Genomic DNA, 21,739 nt, shown 5'->3' with positions numbered 1-21,739 from the left:
AAAGAGGTAAACACCATAAGTCATAAAAACATGGTCAATGCAAGCAAACATATTTAAACATTTGTGAGATACTTCTTAAAGTAATCTTAGTTCATTAGTGTAGGAGATTTACCTTTAATGGACATATAAGACCATGTGACCTATCAACACAAAATTTGTTATTTGTCCCACATTAAAAAGGGGTGTCCTACTTATCAAGGTAAGACCATGAACGTCTAGCTTATATGGATCCACTAGGTAATGTTTATCTAAGACAATCATCCTATGAGGGCACATAGGTATGGGATAAAAGATTACTACTAGAAACTCAGCCTCTACTGCCAGGAGATCTTCCATCTCAATATCCTCTCGGTGCTAAGAGTAAATCCTATGGAATAGTCATTTTCTTAAATTATCTTTATCATCCATGGAAGGGAACTTCATATTGCAAATCTAAGCTAAGTCATATGTCATCCATGGAAAGGTACCATTAAGACTACCAAACAAAGCTAGTTTTCATTAGAATAGCTTCTTAACTTTGATTCATTTTAGGTGAGAAGACCTTTTAACCTTAGAATCCTTTATGTGAGAAAACCTTTCACATTCATTCTTTTGTATGTTTATGAGAAACCCTTTCACAACACAACAACATTGATACTTCACTCTTAAAGCATTCTCAAAACATTTACATCAATTTCATAACAACATGCATAATTCCATAATCCTCTTTCCATAATTCAAAACTCACTTTCAATCATCATAATCTAGAAAAAATGGATTAGGCATGGGTTCATGGTAACTCATCTTAAAATTATGTAATCATCTCAATTCATTCTTGATAGATCATAAAATAATCAAATAAATCAATATTTAAAGGAACCCATGACATGGAAAAAACCTCAAATTATCAATTGGGGATTCCTAACTTTGTAAATTGGAGAATTTTGGAACTCCATGGAGGCAGGAAAAGGATCCATGGATGAAAACTATCATATAATGTAGTAATTGGAGACTTGACTTGAAACCCTAGGTTGACTACTTCTTCTTCAAGCTTTCTAGAGAGAGAAATATTTTGGAGAGGGAGACTTATTCTTCTTTTTCGAAAATAGACGGAATGAATTCAATTGGGGAAATTTGAGGTTTAAATCACTAATATAGCAATTTTAGGTAAGGGTAAAATGACATAGTATTTGGATAGAATAATTAGGAAAAGACCCAAAAGACCCTAACTTAAAACTAACACGTCCACTGCCACAATGGCCTTCACGACCTGTCAAGGACTCCACGAGCCATTGTGGAGGTCATGGTCCTTGACATATTTTTGGGGGAGAACCCCTATAGCCCTAACCCTCTTCACGACCACCTTAACGGTCCGTGATGCTTACCATGGGCCGTCTAAGGGTTTGTGGGAGGGGAACCAATCTTTTTCAGGTTGTGAAAGCTTTGACGAGCACCACCACGAGTTGTGGTCCTCTTCACGGCCCATAAAGGGCTCCATAAAGAGTCATATGGCCCAGTTTTGGGCTGGTGACTTCCTGTTTGGCCCCTTTCATAGTCTTCTTAATTTTGAGGTGTTACTGGAGTTGATCAAACAAGTTATCTATCCTTGAGAGAGGACATTTATTCCTAAAATTAACTTTTATCAATTGCCGGTAATCAATAAACATGTGAAGTGAACAATCCTTCTTACAAACAAAAAAATCTAGAGCACTCCATGGAGAGATACTTGGTTAGATGAAACCTGAACACTCTGGATTCGAGAATAAAGGAAATGCAGATTTTTAGAACTTGCAGGTACCACCGATGGAGGCCAAACCACGGCCCGTGGTCTAGACCACAGACCGTAGGTAGGGTCCGTAGGTTGGCCATCCAGATTTCCCAAGTACACCATGACCTTCGATCAGACCTACGGACCGTAGATGGGACCACGGTTTGTGGTCCAGGGTCCATGAATCGTTGCCCTCAAACAAAGCCCATGATGCCAAATGACGCCCTGCCAGGGCGGACCATCGTTTAGTCCAAGGTCTGTCGGTTAGGTTCGTCGATGGCCTCGTTCAACTTTTAAGTTAGGGTCATTCTGGTCTTTTCCCCTATAGGCCTTAGGAATTTAAACTACGTTGTTTTAAACCTTAACTACGTTGTTTTACTCAGTTTAAGACTAATAATTTAGGTAGAGCCTAACTAAAACCACTATTTTCAAAAATCACCAAAACTTAGAGATAAAAAATGAGAAAGAGGCACTAGTTTTCTCAAGAACACGCAACAGGTTTTCTTTAGTTTTAGCCCTGAAATCGAAGGATTTATCCATAAATTTCGTCACTAGGTATGTAAGATTTCACTAGTGGGTTCCTTTCATCCACTAGGTCCATAGAATTCAGTCAGATTCCTTATTCTCCATATCTTCACTAGACCTAGGGTTTCTAAATCCTTGGATAATTGTTTTGATATAGCTGTTGTAGTATTTGTAATCAAAATATTCATGTTTTCTTAGAATCGTTATTGAATTCCCATTATTACACTCAGAACCCTAGTTTGTGTAGATTCTCCTAGTTCATGAATTGCACTTTCTAGGTCAGTTAAATAGATAATCATGCTTCTGATTTCGAATGTCTCATTGTCAGTATATAAATGTTGTATTCTCAGTTAGCATGTCATTTAGGGGTGTGCAAAAATCGAACTGAAAAAATGTTATTAGGTTATTGGATTTTTAATGGGTTTATAAAAAAACATTTATTGGGTTATTGGTTTAGTTTTGGTTTTTATTATTGGGTTATTTGGTAAACTGATATCCCAATAAGACGGTAATAATTTACTACTTAACCCTTCCTAAATATTAAATATTAATAATTTAATATATAACTAGACATCATAACAATATCAAATTATTATTACTGTACCCATATCACACTAGGTTGCTTTACTAGTCTTTATTGTTTACCCAAAACCTAAAGACTAAAGTAAGGGTTCGCAATTGTAGCTATTTGATTTTAGTTTTAGTTTTAGGCTTGTGAACGCTTTGATTTTAGTTTTAGTTTGTAATTGTAGGTTGTAGCTTTTGCAAGTTTGTAAGTGTCTGTAATTTGATTACTATAAAAAAAATTGTACTATGTTTTGGTGGTGACATGTAATTATAGCTTTCGTATGATATTTTCTCTTATTGATGCAATTTTTCATTATCTTTCTTGTTTAACTATATCAAAGTATTTAGAGAAGTGAGAAGTTACAAAATATTTTACGGACATTTTCTTATTGGGTAAACCAAAAATCGAACTGATAATGACCAAAAACCGATAAAAATATCATATCGGTTTGTTATTGTGTTAGTATATATGAAAACTGAAAATCGATAAACCAAACCGTCTGATGCACACCCTTAGTGTTCATGTTGATGTGTTCATCGATCATAACAGCCTCCAATATGTGTTCACCCAGAAAGAGTTGAATATTCGTCCGAGGAGATAGCTTGAATTCTTCAAAGTCTATGACATGAATGTCCTTTACCACCCGGGTAAGGCCAATGTAGTGGATGATGCTCTCAGCAGTTTGTCCATGGGTAGTGTAGAACATGTTGAGGAAAAAAAGAAAGAGTTAGCCAAAGATGTTTATTGGCTTGCTCGCTTAGGAGTTTTCCCTACGGACATGTCAGATGGTGGTGTGATAGTTCAGAATGGGTCAGAATCTTCATTGGTAGCAGAGGTTAAGGAAAAACAAGATAGTGATCCTATATTACTTCAGTTGAAAGATGCATTTCATCAGCAGAAAGTTGAGGTTGTCTCCTAAGGCGGAGATGGTGTACTTTGGTACCAAGGTCGCTTATGTGTTTCTAGTGTGGGTGAGTTGAGGCAGCAGATCCTTACTGAAGCTCATAACTCCAGGTATTCCATTCATCCAGGTACCACTAAGATGTACCGTGATCTATGGGAAGTCTTTTGATGGAACGACATGAAGAGGGACATATCAAACTTTGTGGCTAAGTGTCGTAATTGTCAACAGGTTAAGGTAGAACATTACAAACCAGGAGGTATGACTTAAGATATTAACATTCATACATGGAAGTGGGAAGTGATAAACATGGACTTCATTATGGGTTTACCTCATACTCGCAGACAACATAACTCAATTTGGGTGATAGGTGATAGAGTTACTAAGTCCGCTCACTTCTTTGCTGTCAAAACTACATATTCAGCGTAGGACTACGCCAAACTGTACATCCATGAGATAGTTAGGTTGCATGGGGTTCCCTTTTATATCATCTGAGATAGAGGTCCTCATTTTACCTCTCATTTTTTGAAATCGTTTCAGAGAGGTCATGGTACTCAAGTAAATCTCAATACACCATTTTCATCCACAGATAGATGGTCAGGCAGAACTTACCATTCAGACCTTAGAGGACATGTTGAGAGCTTGCGTGATCAATTTCAAGGGTATTTGGGATGAACATGTACCTCTCATAGAGTTATTCTATAATAATAGCTTTCATTCTAGTATTCAGATGGCCCCGTATGATGCACTTTATGGGTGTAGATGCAGGTCCCCTGTTGGTTGGTTTGAAGTAGGTGAAGCAACATTTATTGGGTCTGCTTCAGTTCATGAGGCTATGGAAAAAGTTCAGCTCATCAAAGATAGACTAAAGACTACTCAGAGTCGTCAGAAGTCCTATGTAGATGTGAGGAGAAGGGACATAAATTTCAAAATCGATGATTGGGTTTCCCTAAAGGTATCACCTATGAAGGTGGTGATGAGATTCGGCAAGAAAGGGAAGCTTAGTCCTCGTTATGTAGGTCCTTACAAAATCTTGAGAAGGGTTGGTAATGTGGCTTATGAGTTAGAGTTTCCACCAGAAGTAGCCGCGGTTTATCCAGTCCTTCACGTTTCCTTGTTGAAGAAGTGTGTGGGTGATCCAGCATCGATAGTACCATTAGAGAGTGTGGCTGTAAAGGATAGTCTCAATTATGAAGAAGTGCCAGTTGAAATTCTTGATCGTCAGGTCATAGGTTGAGAAATAAAAAAGTCTCTTTAGTCATGGTTTTGTGGAGGAGTCAGTCCGTAGAGGGAGCTACTTGGGAAGAAGAAGTAGCCATGAAGGCCAAGTATCCTCACCTCTTTCCTTTCGATTCCGTTTCAACTTGAGGTTTTAGTTCCTCTCCACTTTCACGGTTTACTCATTCTAACTCAATCTTAGTATCTTGTTATTTCAGGTTTTCTTGCATTTCAACATATCTGCATGTTCTTGGAACTCACTTCAGTTAGATATAAGTTTCTAGTACTTAGTGGTAGGGATTAAAGCTCATTCCCTCCATACTCAGCCAATTTAGACTTCATTTGAGGACAATTGTTCCCAAGGGGGAGATTATGTAAGACCCCAGATTTGAGAACGACCAAAAGGCAGATTTTCAGAACTTGCAGGTGCCAAACCACGACCAGTGGTCTGGACCACAGACCATAGATAGGGACCGTGGTTGCCCACCAAGAAATCCCAGGAAGAACCACGATCTATGGCTGGACCTACGGATCGGTGGAACCACGGTCCGTGGATGGTGACCCTCAGAACCAAGTCTCAGAGGCCAAATGACGCTCTGCCTGGATGGACCATCGGTCAGTCCATGGTCAGTCAGTCAGTCTATGGTCTGTCGATCAGGCTGTGGATGGCTTCTTCAGATTTTAAGTTAGGGTCATGTTGGTTTTTTTTCCTATGTATTGGGCATTTAAACTACATCGGTTAACACCTAAACTACCTCGTTTTACTCAGTTGAAGCTTAATGATCTAGTCAGACCTACCAAAAACCTTTTTTATCCAAAATCCATCTAACTTATGGCAAAATAAAGAAGAAAGAGGCGCTAATTTTCTCAATAACATGCAACAAGTTTCTTCAGTTTCAGCCCTAAAATTGAAGGATTTCTCTGTAGATTTCGTTAGCAGGTATCTGGGATTTTACTAGTGGATTCCATTCATCCACTAGGTCCCTAGAATTCAGTCAGTTCATTGATTCTCTATATCTTGTTTATACTTAGGGTTTCTAAAACCTTGGATAATTATAATAATTTAGTTGTTGTAGTATCCTAAATCGAAATAGCATATTGTTTCTTGGAAGGTTTGTTCAGTTCCTTGTACGATACTCAGAACCCTAGTTGTGTAGATTTTCTTAGCTCATGAATTACACTTTCTAGATCAGTTAAACTGATAAATCATGCTCCAGATATCAAATGTTACATTATCAGTATATAAATGTTGCATTTTCAGATAACATGTCAGTATTTTGAGCTACTCAGTATTTTAGTTACATATTCATTTAGGAGTAGACTTAGCACTGAGTTGGATTAGGGTTCATCATACCCTCATAGTCCCACAACTATGTGCCCCCATTGGAGTATAAGTCCCCTCCATGGGCATCAGATTTAGTGATCATGCCAGTCATGCCTTTATACTCCTGGCAAGGTAAATTTGGTCCTCTTGATGGAGCGTATACATCGGACTCCACATTTAGCTCAGGTGGTTTTATGTCGGTTAATAGTAACTCCCACAGTTGAACTCTTAGTGCATTTGACCAGGTTTTCAGTATATACTTCAGTATTCAGTTCAGTATGTCATGTTCATGATTATTACTTGGTTATTACATTCAGTTTAGCTTTTCAGTCTTTTCAATATTTACAGTATTGCTTAGTTATGCTTTTCTCAGCTTATATATATTTGTTCAGCTTAGTATCTATATCCTGCATGCTCAGTACATTCCAAGTACTGACGCATACTCTGCTGATATACCGTGAGTTTACGGTATTTCTAATACATTTCACTTACAAGTTGTGTGTGTCTAGGGCATTTTTATATTGGTTTTTATGTGTTTTTATCATGTTTTGCAGGAAAGGTGTTCAGGCGCGGAAGTATAGAGACAGCTGCAAGAAATGCAAAAATAGGGCATTCACGGAGGTGGTCTACGGACCGTAAGTCCATTCACGGTCCGTAGGTGATGACCGTAGATCAGCAGGCATGGGATTGAGAACAAATCAGGGAAATCTGACCAAGTGTGGAACCACGGTGTCCATTGATAGTCCGTAGATTGATCTATGGACCGTACTGTTGATCCGTAGAATTATACTGCGAGGGTTCCAGTACCTGATTTTTGAAGATTCTAAGTATGGAGCTACGGAGGGGATTGACAGACCGTAGATTGATCTACGGTCCGTACTGTTAGTCCGTCGTTTGCTTCAGAGAAGCTGATTTTTTGGAAGCAGAAATATTTTCTAAGTCCTGGCTGACGGAAGGGACTTACGGACCGTAGATCCATCGACGGTCCGTAAGTCAGTCTCGTGGATTGAAGACGCGTACTTGAACAAACTTTCCTTAATTAGTTTCCCTTGTAATTTAGGATTTTTTTCTATAAATAGGACATGTAAACCTCGTTTTGGGGGGTTAGACATTATTATTCTATTTTTACCTTGTGACTTTGGAGATTAAGTTGCAACCCTAGCAATCATTGATTTCCTATATTCGTTTTGAAGATTTTGGCTTCGAAATTCAAGTTGAAATTATGGGTTTATTATTCTCATTACGTAAGTTCATGATTTATTCATCTAATATTATGAATTGTGTTCTTGCTAGTATGGGTAACTAAATCCACAACTAGGGTTGTGGGAACCATGAGCGATTAACAAAGTATGAATAGTAAATAAGCAATTCTTGAATAGTGTTTTGCATGCATTGATAATTCTTTCGTTTAAAAGTCTTTTTAACGAGTGCACGCGTTAGAACTCGCCTTGTTGCTACTTGCCGGATCAAGGAGGTAATCAACAAGAAAAGAATTATCAACATAGATTTAGTGTGATACTATCTAATAGGCTAGTGTCGATTGGTGCGAAGTAATAACTAAGACAAACATCGATTATGATGTCTAATATGAGGTAAAGGGAAGGGTTAGTAAATTATACACACGTAGCCGGATCAAGGTGCGGGGTAAAATTCTCTAGATGCCGGATCAAGGATTTAGAGATACCTAACTTATCAATTTGCATGTAATACACTAGGAAAGGATTGCGATTACTAGGATTATTGAGTTATGAGCTTGTGGGGAACACGTTTACCCTAGTTAATCTTCTTATCTTGATAACAATTGAAATTGACTTTTGATTATTGATTATTTATTGAATTCTTACAATTTGTTTCACAAACCCCCCCTTTTTTTATTTCCTGTTTTTGGAAGTATTTTGGCTAATTGAATATAATTGTTGGTTAAAGTAAAGTCTAAACCATTTTCCTCGTGGGATCGACCCCAACCTACAAGTTGGGTTCTTTACTTTATAATGATCGCTTATACTTCTTTAGGGAGGTGTAATTTGAGCGTATAAAATTTTGGCGCCGCTGCCGGGGAGACTGGTTTTTAGATTTATTTTCAACTACATTATTGAACGTTAGTAAAATATTTCCCAATTTTACTTTTTCCCTTTGTTTTTGTCTCTCTCAGGTTCTGACTCTAGTGTATGCCAAGTACACGGAGCCAAGGCAAACCACTTACTCCGTACGATCCAGAGTTGAATAGAACTTTGCGAAGAATGAACAATCAAGGACTTCCAGTTAATCCTATCGGGAGGAAATCTAGATGAAGCAGTTGAGTTACAATAGCCAAGAGTAGTTGGTGGGGAAAATCGGGGTCTAGCTGAAAATCAATTGGGAGATGCAGTGAGAGTGCATGGTCCACCAGGCCCACAACAACATGACAACTATCGGGGCAACTTCGATATAGCAGACTCTTATGGACCCATTGTCCTACCTCCTCTACCTCCAGGGCACACATTTGTGGTGACTAGCAGTTTGATGCAGATGCTTACAGCAAGAGGCTTATTTTCAGGATCGCCATCGGAGGCTCCACATGCTCACTTGTCCAAGCTAAGGGTGGTTTGCAATAATTGTGTAGGTAGACCAGACTTGGATATGAATGTCATTGGAGTACGAGTGTTCCCTCTGTCACTGACAGGCGATGCTGCAGTATGGTTCACTGAGCTTCCGTATAACTCAATATTCACATGGGACCAACTGGCAGAGGTGTTTAAACCAAAGTACTATCCAGTGTCTAAGAAGCTCAATCACAAAGATAGGGTCAACAATTTTGTGGCATTACCTAGAGAGTCTGTGAGTAGCTCGTGGGACAGATTCACTGCCTTCATAAGAAGTGTCCCAAACCACCGTATTGATGATGAGTCACTAAAGGAGTATTTCTATCGATGACAGGATGATAACAATAAAGTAGTACTTGACACTATTGTCGGAGGTTCATATGGTGATTGTACATATGCACAGATTGCTAAAAAATTGGAGAGGATCTCTCGTAACAATAAAGCATGGAGCACTCAGAGGTCAGATACTGGGAGAAACACATTTGCCGTTCATAGTACAAATAACAACTCTGTAGATGACATTCGTGAAGGGATGGCCCAGATGAGGACCGAGTTGGGGTTGGTATTGAAGCATGTGAGCGGAGGACCAGAAAAGGTAAATGCTGTGAATTATTTAACTAGACTCCACCACCAGTGGAAGATTGTTAGTATGAAGAAGATGCTTATGCTGTGAATGATTAGACGGGGGGTTTCCGACCAAATGCCCAAGGATCCAACACGGAAAATTGGCGCCAAGGTCAAGGAAACCAAGGTCGGAACTATGGAAATTACAACCGAGAGGGTCACTATGTCCGGGATGGGAACTTCAATCGCGACAACAACTACAACAGGAACAACTATGGCAACAGAATATGGAGCGTATTGAAGATATGATACAGAAGATGATGAGAAGGTTTGATGCAACTGATGAGAATGTGAAGGAGATGAGAAGCGACGTGTCTGGTATTGGAAAAAAGGTTGATGCCTATGCAGTGTCAATAAAGCATCTAAAGCAGCAGATGACTCAGTCGTCTACTGCAGTGAACCCACGTCAACCTGGGACTCTTCCTATCAACGCCATCCAAAATCCAAATAATGATGGTCATTGTATGGCAGTTACTACTCGAGGGGGTAAACAAACCATAGATCCACCTAGGCCTTCTGTGGTGGAAGTTGAGATTAGAGAAGAAGATGATGTGATAGCGGTTAGTCCAGGGTCTGAGAAAGCAATAGAGCAAGAAGTGGAGATATCTCAGAAAGTGGTCCCCATACCTAGACCTCCACCATCTTTTCCAATGAGGTTAGTGAAGAAGACTGAGGATGGTAAATATCGCAGGTTTATTACTATGTTGAAGCAACTCTCTATCAATGTTCCTTTGATAGAAGTCTTGGAACAAATGCCTGGGTATGCGAAGTTTATGAAAGATATGGTGACAAAGAAAAGGTCTGTGAGTTTTGAAGATGATAATAGATTGCAACATTGTAGTGCTATTGCTACAAGATCCCTTGTGCAGAAGAAGGAAGACCCTGGTGCTTTCACGATCCCATGTACTATAGGGTTGTTACACTTTGCTAAGGCATTGTGTGATCTTGGTGCTAGCATCAACCTCATGCCCTTGTCTATTTACAAGAAGTTGGGTTTAAGGGACCCAAAGCCCACTGCAATGCGGTTACTAATGGCCGATCGGACTGTGAAAAGACCCATTGGTGTACTCCACGATGTGCTAGTAAAAGTGGATTCTTTCATTTTTTCGGCAGATTTTGTGATTCTTGACTGTGAGGTTGATTTTGAGCTTCCCATCATCCTTGGGAGACCATTTCTTGCCACAGGGCGTGCGTTGGTTGATATGGAAAAGGGACAGATGAAATTCAGACTGAATAATGAAGAAACAACTTTCAATATTTGTAGGTCCATGAAGCAGAGTGGTAAGCTCCAAACAGTATCTGCCATAACTTACAGAGTGGAGATTGGGACTGAAGTGCAAATTGAAGAGCGACTAGGTGTTGAGGCACTAGCAGCAGTTATTATGAACATCGATAGTGATGACATTGAAGAGTATGATGAGTTGGTAGCCGCACTCGATAGGTATGAATACCGGCCCAAACCAAAGAAGTATGAATTAGACGTGAAGAATCGCGAGTCCACACTCTCAAGACCATCTATTGTGGAGGCACCGAAATTGGAGCTCAAGGCTCTACCACCGCATTTGAGGTATGTGTACTTGGGCAAAGGGAATACTTTGCCGGTCATCATTGCGGTAGATTTGAACGCAGGACAAGTAGAGTGCTTGGTGACTGTGTTGAAAAGGTTCAAGCGAGCTATTGGGTGGACTATAACGGATATCATTGGGATTACCCCTGGTATTTGCTCTCACAAAATCCAACTCATGCCAGATCATAAGCCCAGTATCGAGCACCAGAGAAGACTAAATCCACCTATGCAAGAAGTAGTCAAAAAGGAGATCATCAAGTGGCTGGATGCAAGAGTTATTTACCCCATTTCAGATAGTAGTTGGGTATGTCCTGTGTAGTGTGTGCTAAAAAAAGGTGGTATGACTGTGGTTCCAAATGAAAGAAATGAGCTTGTTCCAATAAGGCCTGTTACTGGATGGAGAGTTTGTATGGATTACCGGAAGTTGAATGCGTGAACATAAAAGGACCATTTTCCTATGCCATTCATGGACCAGATGTTGGATAGACATGCAGGAAAGGGTTGGTATTGTTTTCTTGATGGGTATTCGGGCTACAATCAAATCTTTATAGCTCCAGAAGACCAAGAGAAGACCACATTCACGTGCCCATATGGGAATTTTGCTTTCAAACGAATGCCATTTGGGTTATGCAATGCCCCAGCGACCTTCCAGCAGTGTATGATGTCGATATTTTCTAATATGGTGGAGGACACTATTGAAGTGTTCATGGATGATTTTTCAGTTGTAGGTGACTCTTTTGATCGGTGTCTAGATCATTTGACCGAAGTGCTTAAACGGTGTGAAGACTGCAACTTGGTGCTTAATTGGGAGAAGTGTCACTTCATGGTTAAAGAAGGTATAGTGTTGGGACATCAAATTTCAGAGAAAGGTATTGAGGTTGATAGAGCTAAAGTTGAGGTAATAGAAAAACTTCAGCCACCCATTTCAATAAAAGGTGTTAGATGTTTTCTTGGACATGCAGGATTTTATAGGAGATTCATCAAAGATTTCTCAAAAATTGTGCATCCTTTGTGCAAACTGCTCGAGAAGGAGAGTAAGTTCTATTTTGATGATGCTTGTCTTAGAGCATTTGGAGAGCTGAAGGAGAAGTTGGTTACAACACCTATCATTATTTCATCGGATTGGGGACAACCGTTTGAGGTAATGTGCGATGCGAGTGGAGTGGCGCTTGGTGTAGTATTGGGTCAAAGGCGTGAGAAAATTCTTCACCCTATTTACTATGCTAGCAAAGCTCTAAATATGGCCCAGAAGAATTATACTGTGATCGAAAAAGAACTCCTTGCAGTGGTTTTTGCATTTGAGAAATTTCGTTCCTACTTGCTTGGTACTAAGGTAATAGTGCATACTAACCACTCTGCATTGAGGTATTTGGTGGCAAAAAAAGATGCAAAACCAATATTGATTAGATGGGTACTGTTGCTGCAAGAGTTTGATTTTGTGGTAAAAGATAGAAAGGGAACCGAAAATCAAGTTGCCGATCACTTGTCCAGATTAGAGGAAGAGGCCATGCTAAAGCTTGGAGATAGGGACGAAATTAATGATGCTTTTCCAGATGAACAGGTATTAGCTGCTTCTCATGATCTGATTCCTTGGTTCGCGGATTTTGCTAATTATTTGGCAAGCGATACTGTGCCTCCCGATTTGTCTTTTCACCAAAAGAAAAAGTTTATGCATGATGTGAAGAAATTCTTTTGGGATGAACCTTATATGTATCGTAGTTGTGCTGATGGGATTATTCGTCGCTGCGTGCCCGAGGTAGAGATGTTGAGTGTACTTGAAGCATGCCATTCATCGCCTTTTGGTGGGCATCATAGTGGTATTCAGACTGCACATAAGATTTTGCAGTGTGGATACTACTGGCCTACCATTCACCAAGAGAAGGAGGGATTTCAAAGAGACAAGAGCTTCCTCTGAATCCTATATTGGTGATAAAGTTGTTTGATGTATGGGGCATTGATTTCATGGGTCCATTCGTGAGTTCATATGGGATGAAGTATATTCTTGTTGCGGTTGACTATGTATCGAAGTGGGTTGAAGCAGTTGCGCTCTCCAACAATGAAGGTAAAAGTGTCACCGGGTTCTTGAAAAAGAACATATTCTCTAGATTTGGTACACCGAGGGCTATTATTAGCGATGGAGGTTCTCACTTTTGCAATAAGTTGTTCAAGGTACTACTTGAGAAATATGGTGTCCGCCACAATGTAGCCACCCCTTACCATCCACAGACTAGTGGTCAAGTTAAAGTATCCAACATAGAGATCAAACAGATATTGGCAAAGACCATGAATGCCAATAGAACGGATTGGTCAAAGAAGCTTGATGATGCTCTATGGGTATACCGCACTGCATACAAGACCCCCATAGGTATGTCTCCTTACCAACTTGTGTATGGGAAGTCTTGTCATTTACCAGTAGAACTAGAGCATAAGGCGATGTGGGCAATGAAGAAATTAAATTTGGATTGGGGCGCCGCATCAAATCAAAGAATGGATGACTTGAATGCACTTGAGGAGTTTCTCCTAAAAGCTTATGAAAGTTCAGCCTTGTACAAAGAGAAGATGAAGAGGTATCATGATCAAAGAATTGAAAAGCGAGAATTTGTGGTTAGTGATCTTGTGCTTCTATTCAACTCTAGGTTGCGCTTGTTTCCAGGCAAACTCAAGTCCAAATGGAGTGGACCATTTTTGCTCACAAAATTGTTCCCCCATGGGGTGGTTGAGCTTCAAAAAACGGATGGCACAAGGTTCATGGTAAACGGGCAAAGGATCAAGATCTATTTGGGAAATGCTGAAACCGTGCAAGAAGTGATTGAGGCCTACAATCTTGATGAAGTCTGAGTAATCAAGAGGTCTGCGTCGTGCCGCGACATTAAATCAAGCGCTGATTGGGAGGCAACCCAAGATGTACAATCTACCCAACGATAGGATATAGTTTTTTTTTTCTCTCTAGTAGTTTGCGCTGTTCGATTTATTCCTTGTATCAAACTTTAGTTTTGTATTAGTGTTGGCTAGAATTAGAATAGGGTCCGTGTCTAAAAAGTGTCCAGAAAATGTAAAAAGAATAGCCTATTGGTTGCTACATTTGCAGGTACACCACGAAAACTCTACAGAAAATGGTCTGGTGCAGCAGTCTACGGACACAATCGACGGTCCGTCGATCCATCAACGGATCGTAGATGGTGCCCGTAGATCCCAGGTAAGTTTCTAAATTGTCAAGTATATGAGTGATCTACGGTCCTGATCTACGGACCGTAGATCGACTCACGGACCATAGACAGGGTCTCGTGAGTCCACACCTCAGGCTGTCTGACCCGACCCAGATTTTCCCATTTAAAAACCCCCATTTGTTTTAAACCATTCCCATTCCCTCCATTACTCCCAAAACTGTTTCTAACATTCCCTATCTTCCCTTAATCACTCTATAACTCCTCCATCATATCATTCCTTCCATAATTCCCCAATTTCCCTTCCATTTCAAATACAACCCATCCCATAATCTAACAAAAAGGGTCCGGTGTTTGGTCAGTAACGAAGAGGTGCCTCCTTGGTCTTGCTAATCTTAGTATCATCAAGCCATCACCCCACTCCTTGTTGCTTGTAAGGTAATAGACTTTCCCTTCACTTTGAATTTCGATTCATAGATTGAATATAGAAAGTCGGGAGTTGGGTCTTTACCTTGGGTAATTGTTAGATGAAATTGCATGATAAACTTGAAATTTACAACGCCCTTGGAACGATAGATAGTGATTGTGTAGCATTATTGTATGTGATCGTAAAAACTACATGCTAGTTTCGACCTAGGGTTCCACCACTAGTCTAAATTATTTGGTATAATAATCGGTCGGAATCTTAAGAATGAAGAACTAGCATAATTTAGTGTTGTAAATGCATGATGAGATTGTGTTAATGTTGAAAACTAAGGCAAAAAAAGTATGATGGCATCCACGACACCCCGTCTACGAAACGTAGATCCATCTACGGACCGTAGATAGGGTTCGTAAATGGATGCACTGGGAAATTTCACCAAGTGTGAAACCACGGAGGTGGACTACGGTCTGTAGGTTCATCTACGGACCTTTCTGCACTTCCGTGTTTTCCAACTGCGACCTATATGACAGGCCCCCTGATCCACAGAAGAGATCCACAGACCGTAGATCGGTCTACGGACCGTAGGTCTCCTCCGTGGATGACCACTGTAGCATCTGTCTAAATATTTTCTGTGGGCTTAGTTGAGGGTCGTTACCAATCCTAAAAGTTTTCTTTGTTGCATATAGTTAGTTTTGGCACTAATATCGTTCCCGCAGGTACAATGGCACCCAAGAAGATGGTCACCTACTCAAAGAGGGGAAAGTCCAAATCTGTTGCCCTTGTTATTAGGTTAATTGATGAGGACACAGACGCCGACACTGATCCAACATATGTGCCTCTCAACCCTAGGACTTCTCGCGCTGCACCCAGAGGCACCCCCCAGAAGGTGCTTCCCGACGTAGTCACTGTCTCCCAGTCTGATGAGGAGCACACACTGATCGGGTCACCAACTGGGGCTGCTTCCAGTTCAGAGGGGTCTATGTCCGGGTCCGAGTCTGCCCATGCTACAGGGTCCAATGCCAAATCATCCACAGGGTCAGGAGAGAATGACCAAGCAGCCTCGTCTGATGAGGCAAATAGCTCAGAGTCCATACCTGCACCACAGAATGATGACCCCACTCCTGTAGTAGGCGAGATAAATAAGTGGTGTGTAGAGGGTCAATGGCAGATTTATAGGGATGCTAAGATGGTCAACGACAAAAAAAAAATGACCCGACTAATTACACAGGAGCGCAGAGTCCTCACGGGGAGCCTGCATACTGTTTCAGACATTCATCGGTTGTTCAACCTTTACAAGTGTGACTGAATGGCTCGAGACCCAGGGACGTACAACGAGGAGATTGTGCTGGAGTTCTATGCTTCCTATGCTGCCACTCTCCGGGGTTCCATTTCTAAGCGGTCAAAGCCATTAGCGCAGGATTCGCTCACTTCCACCTTGGTTCGAGGGTGCTCGGTGGACATATCCTCTGACACGATCAGACGCTTTCTCTATGGTCCTACTACAGGTCACTCTTGGTCTCTCAACACAACTGAGTTCGATTATAGATGGGACATCGTGTGGAGTGGTGCTTTCCAGAGGAATGCTGAGCAGCGAGAGGTTGTTCTACTATGGTTGGCCAGGTACATTACTGCAGATAGCGAGACTGCGGAATGGGTTGCCGCTCCACGATTGGGCATCCGGAAGGCCACACTAAATTTTGTGGCCAAGTTCTTTTGGTTGCTGGTGCGTAACAGAGTCTCGCCTACAAAAGCTGATAATCAAGTCACTTGGGACAGAGCGGTCATGGTTGCAGCATTGGTAGCGGGTGTGGAGATCGACTTTGCCCGCATGCTGCTAGTAGAGATTCACAAGAAGGCATTCAGGACCTCCACCACCTACCCATTCCCCTGTCTAATTTTTCATTTGTGCAGGGACTCTGCAGTGCCGATCTGGCATTGCGACAAGTTAGTCCACCCTACAGGGGCATTGAACATCGGCCTTATTAGAGATGAGGCTAATGTGGTAGCACCTCGCAGAGAGCCTCTGGTTGAGGTACCTCATTTGGGTTCCAATCTTGCAGACACAGTGGGCAGGCACAGGGCGATGACCTTAGCATCCCCGATCACACCGACATTGTCCCGGGCTCCTCATCTCAGGCAGCTAGTATGGCTCCTAGCTCTTCCCGGTCCACACCGCAGTTAGGAGCTACTGTTGTCCCTTTGGCTAGAGTACAGAAGTTAGAGGCGCAGATGGCCACACTGATACATCACATCTAACCGTGGATGCAAAAGTCAATAGCTGAGTCTGAGGCTAGGATGGAACGCAGGATGGAGGGGATGATGGACCGGAAGGTCCAGGCTGTTAATAAGCGTCTTGATGCCTTTGAGTTGCGAGTCCTCGAGCGATCAGCTCCGGCCATAAACCTATCTGCTTTGTAGGTTGATGTAGCCAGCTTCCGGACTGACGTTGATGCCATTCTTGCTGCACCTTCAGTTGAGACTCAGGCTGCTCCTACTGCACTGGCTGATGATACAGTTCTAGATGCTCTATTCAGTGGGACCGCCGAGGAGGGGCCTGCACCTACACATGCCAAAGGCAAGCGATATCGTTCTCATCGCACGGAGAAAAAGAAAGCTCATAAGAGACAGCGTCGGCAGGAGAAGGAGGCTAGGAGGGCTTCGATTGCAAACGAAGAGTTGCGCCAGCAGAGGGTTCGTGAGAGAGTTGCAGGGGCATCGAGCTCTGCCCCAGTTGCAGAGGTTCAACCCATTTTGAGGGACATGGTGAGCACCACTGTTAGTGCAGAGAGATTGTTAGAGAGCACTACTGAGGGTGCTATGATTGCTGATGTGGGCACTACTGAGGGTGCTCTCACTGTTGTTCCAGCGGGTTCTGGGAAACCAGACCCCCCTGCTTGTTGAAGATTCGCCGGCGCTTTGCGCCACAGGTTTGCTTCACCCAATCCATTTTCTTTTAATGCTTATGTATGCATTGGGGACAACTGGATCTATTTTTATTAGGGGTGGGGTAAATGGATTGTAAGTGATAGGGTGAAATCTGGATAACCCAACTCATGAATCCTCTCTTGGGGTTTTCTTGCCTGTGTTCTTTTTCCCCAAGGGACTGTTTAATTTTTGTTGAACCGGCATGTCTTAGGATCGTATGTGTAGAAGCATGATGAAGACTGAAACATGATGGCTTATGAAAAATGATACCCGTCAGATTTTGGGAGGTATGCTAGAAAGTTGTAGGCTACGATTAGTTGATTGTGTTGGCTCTGAGTATGACATAGTAACAATCGACTTGATAGCATGACTTAAGCTGAAACTTGAACTGGGTAATCCAATAACTTGATGATGGAACTATGTGCCAAGAGTGTGTGAGAATCGTTGAGTGTTCAAACAGTTTTTTTGCAAAGCTAGAACTTGCCTTGTTAGTCCTGTTAAGACAAATTCAATCTACAGGTTAGGAAGTGATCATAGGCCATTGTTCTGAAAAATCCACAAATAGCCTAAAAGAAGGATCCAACCAAATGAAATAAATGCTCCCTTTGATCCAAATAATTTGAGCCTAAAATTAAACCATTTCTTTCTAGACCCTGATCTCACTTTTCCCATAATCTACTATGTTGGCCCCGGTCCCTCCTTGGACATGTGCACTTTGACTTAGGCCAAAAGCCTAATGTTGAGGGTGGCTAATGTAAGCAACCTCAATCTTGACCCTGACCTGACATCGGGTATTGTGTACCTCAACTAATGGAAAATCCATAAGTTGAGGGTGGCTATGAAAGAGGGAACTGAAAGAAAAATGGGTATGAAAAGAGTGAAAGAAAAATGGATAAAAGGATGTGACTTGTTGAAAGCTAAAAGAAAAAAAAAGTAAGAGGAGCTGCAAAGTCTGAGGTCACATTCGTGGTTGAAGAAAATTAAGGGAAAAAAAGTAAAATGACAGGATGACAAAAATAGGGCAAAAAGAGGTTGAAATCTGAGTGTAATGTCAAGGAGGGCAGAAAGTCACTAAGCACTACCCAAATGTACCACACCTGACCCTGAGCCTACGTTACATGCCAAGAAAGCCCTATAGTGATCCTAGAGTCTATTTTGGAGAGTCTAAGCAGTGAAAATAAGGGCAAGCTTATGGCATTGAGCACTAACTGTATTTGAAATTACTTTTGAGCGTGAGTGTTGAATAAATCATTGTACCATGATATAATTCATTCTTAGGAAAAGGAGATTTCGTTTGAAGTAAGGGCACTAGTTACATTGTCGGAAAGTTGGTACTTTGGTGATAGTGAGAAGGTGTATGTTGTGTGTCAGTTGGTCCATCTGTGTCATGGTGTGATCCACATAAATTGGCTCATCGAGTCTAAGAGAACGAATGTGCTCCCAAACAATGAGGAGGGTAGGGAGCCATGTGATTGCTTGGGTTTGAAAATGCTTGCTTCTACACAAGTGTCGTTTAGAGTTGTAGTGCGTCGCTTGAGGACAAACAACAAATTTAAGTTGAGGGTGTTGATATACCGTGAGTTTACGGTATTTCTAATACATTTCACTTACAAGTTGTGTGTGTCTAAGGCCTTTTTATATTGGTTTTTATGTGTTTTTATCATGTTTTGCAGAAAAGGTGTTCAGGCGCGGAAGTATAGAGATAGCTGCAAGAAATGCAGAAACAGGGCATTCACGGAGGTGGTCTACGGACCGTCAATGGACACTGTAGGTCCATTCACGGTCCGTAGGTGATGACCGTAGATCAGCAGGCATGGGATTGAAGACAAATCAGGGAAATCTGACCAAGTGTGGAACCTACATCCTTTTATGATGTAGGTTCAGGTACTCAATATCCACATCGCTCTTAGATAGATTCTCAGTCCGCATTTCAGTAGCTTTAGTGGTGAGCCCTTATATTCCGAGGACAATAGACATGCTTTCATTTTAGTCTTTTTATTCGGTTTTTGAATTTTCTTAGAGTTAGCTGGAGGCATATCCCAGCAACTCAACTCAGTTAGAGGCTTTTACGAACATAGTAGTAGAATCAGCTTGGATTGTTGAGTTTATCTTTCAGTTATCACTAAAATCTTAGTATGTTTTATATATTCAGATCGGAGAAGGGCCTAAAATACCATTCAAGTAGGGAATGAAACAAAAATGCCCTCCTTCCATCTTTGGGCTCCAAAATACCGTTTCATCCACCTATATGGACCTATATTACCCTTGCACTTAATAGATTTTTTAAGAGTAATAATTAATCCTTTCATTTATGATGTGGTGATACGCTCAAATTACACCTCCCTAAAGAAGTATAATCGATCGTTATCAAGTAAAGAACCCAACTTGTAGATTGGTGTCGATCCCACGAGGAATATGGTTTAGACTTAACTTTAACTTACGATTATATTCGTTTAGTCAACATATTTTTGAGACAAGTAAGTCAAGGGGGGGGGGGTTTGTGAAACAAATAACTGATTGATTGTTATGTAACAAGTGAGCAAGGTTCGAACTATTGTTGTTATCAATGAGAGAGAGAAACTAGGGTGTATGTGTTCCCCATAAGCTATCAACTCGGTAATCCTAATAATAGTAATTCCTTCCTAGTGTATCACATGCAAAGTAGTAAGTTATGTATCCCTAAGTTCTTGTTCCACCAAATAGAGAATTCCACCCCGCACCTTGGTCCGACTATGTGTGTATAATTTACTAACCATTACCTTTACCTCAGATTAGACATCACATCAATGTATGGCTTAGTTTTCACCCTCGCACCAATTGACAATAGACTATTAAATAGTATCACACTAAATCTTTGTTGATAATTATTTTCTTATTAACTACTTAGTTATTATTCATACGTTTTTAATGGCTCAAGGTTCCCACAACCCTAGTTGTGGATTTAGTTACTCATGCTTGTAAGAACACAATTCATAATTGTAGAAGAAGAATTCATGAACTTACGTATTGAGTAGAAGAAACCAGTAATCTCCAATTGAAATTCAAAGCAAGAATCTTTATAAACCGAAATTAGGAGATCAAATTGCTAAAGTTTGCAAGTTAATTCCCAAGAAAATCTCAAGAACTAAAATAATACTATGGTGTCTAACCCCCAAAAACAAGGTTTACATGCCCTATTTATAGAAAAACATGTCCTAAAAAAAGGGAAAGGAAATAAGGAAATAAACTTGTATGGACGCGGTTTCAATCGACGATACTGACCTACGGAGAGTGGACTGACCTACAGTCCATAGGTCCCTTCTGTGGCTCAAGACTGAGATAATTTCTCAGAAGTTTGGAACCTTCAACTCGTAGTTGCAATCCACGGACGTGCAGTACGAACCGTGGGTCGATCCATGGTCCATGGGTCCTCTTTCGTGGCTCCACACTTAGAACTTTTCATCAGGTATTGGAACTTCAACTCTCAGTGATCAATGACAGACGTGCCGGACGGCCCGTGGGTCGACCTACGGTCCATCACTCTCCTCCATAGTTCCACACTTAGTAAGACTTCCCTGATGAGAAATCCACCCCAACCCACTGACGGACCGTGACTGGACCTACGGTCCGTAGGACACATCAGTGAGTGGCCACTTCTACAAAATTTCAATTGTATCTCTCTCGACCTCGTCCAAGCCTATTTCTTGCAAATTTAGCACAATAAACGTTAGTTCTAATACAAAATGGCCCTAGACACACACAACTCTTATGTGAAATGTATTAAAAATATCGTAAACTCACGGTATATCATGTGGCAGCCTTTAATTGGTTAAAATTTAAATTAAGCAAACCTACTCTCCACCATTAAAGTTGACTTCCTCAGTTTCATACTCTTCAAGCCCAGCTTCTTCTCAACGGACAAAAGCTCAAAAATCCTAAAGAAAAAACTACATTTTTCATGGCATTGCGATCAACAATTCCTCAAATTATGCCAAACTTCTTCATTTCCTATATCTATGAAATTACCTGTAATTCAATTGCCAATTACTGTTTATTCCGAAGTAATATGTGTATCCACTGACAAAAATCTCACCGAAAATCTTAAAGAATTGGTGAATTTGCAGAAAATCCCAAATGGGTATCTACAGATTTTGCGAAAAGAATTGAATAAAAGGGTGTTTTTTCAAGACC

The 21,739-nt window shown here is 41.0% G+C and overlaps 1 protein-coding gene across 1 annotated transcript in view; it reads left to right on the top strand.

The window, feature by feature from the left end:
- The first annotated feature begins 433 nt into the window (after positions 1 to 433).
- LOC125833101 (tetraspanin-2) overlaps positions 434 to 21,739 on the top strand; it is a 136,254-nt gene continuing 114,948 nt past the window's right edge. The window contains exon 1 of the mRNA XM_049512248.1: positions 434 to 441. The gene's annotated coding sequence lies outside the window, so the exon portion shown is untranslated. The remainder of the gene's footprint in view (positions 442 to 21,739) is intronic.

This window comes from Solanum verrucosum, unplaced genomic scaffold, assembly GCF_900185275.1.
Source record: "Solanum verrucosum unplaced genomic scaffold, falcon-dt-bn FXZP01000036.1, whole genome shotgun sequence".
Lineage (NCBI taxonomy): Eukaryota > Viridiplantae > Streptophyta > Magnoliopsida > Solanales > Solanaceae > Solanum > Solanum verrucosum.
This window is presented reverse-complemented; position numbering and strand designations above follow the sequence as displayed.